The sequence below is a fragment of the Mastomys coucha genome, unplaced genomic scaffold, assembly GCF_008632895.1.
Source record: "Mastomys coucha isolate ucsf_1 unplaced genomic scaffold, UCSF_Mcou_1 pScaffold16, whole genome shotgun sequence".
NCBI classification, from domain to species: domain Eukaryota; kingdom Metazoa; phylum Chordata; class Mammalia; order Rodentia; family Muridae; genus Mastomys; species Mastomys coucha.
In genome coordinates this window covers 44,162,476-44,163,272 of record NW_022196898.1, presented here as the reverse complement: position 1 = coordinate 44,163,272, position 797 = coordinate 44,162,476, and positions in this window count along the sequence as shown.

The following is a 797-nucleotide window of genomic DNA, read 5'->3' as shown; positions in this document are numbered from 1 at the left end:
TCACGGCATGGCGTCCTTCTTGCTCCACTTCCTGCTTTCTTGCCTCCTGTTTGTAGGAACCCTACATTCCCTGCGGGTATACCGGGAGACACACTGTGACACAGTATAACTTCCACAAGGAGACGCTTTCTACGCTTTGTTTTATTCCGTGGTTGTTTTTTTTTGTGTTTATTTTGTTTACGCGGGTGGAGGGGTTAAGGTGGCAAGAGTAGAGAGCAGATTCGAGGGGACTGGGAGATGAGTGGGGCTCGGGTGTATGATGTGAAATTCACAAACATCAATAAAAACTTGAAAAGAATGGAAAGGAGGAGAACGATGAAAGGAGGAGGGGGAGAAAAAGAAAACCGTACACAACAAGTTCATTTCTAAGATAAAATACCAGATAGAAATATGTACACCACGTATTAAAGTGATGAAGACCAAAACTGGGTGTAGGGGTGTGGCTCAAACGGGAAAGGGTGCTTGCTTAGTATGCCCTGGGTCTTAGGCACACCGTGAAAAAGCCCTGACGCAGAAAACAAGCGAAGTAGACTGGCAAATTGTGAATACACCTGAGACAGCGTGGTTGTTGCCAGTGAAGACTCCCAGCCACAAAGTGTAATAATAATAATAAGAAGAACAACAGAGGTTTTTCCTAAATTCCTCCAAGTCAGCCACAGGGGTCCTGACCTTGAAGAAGGAGCCTGGAGTCTGTGGCAAGGCATTAATTAGGTGTAGAGCACTACAGGTAATGTAGGGTTCCTACAAACAGGAGGCAAGAAAGCAGGAAGTGGAGCAAGAAGGACGCCATGCCGTGA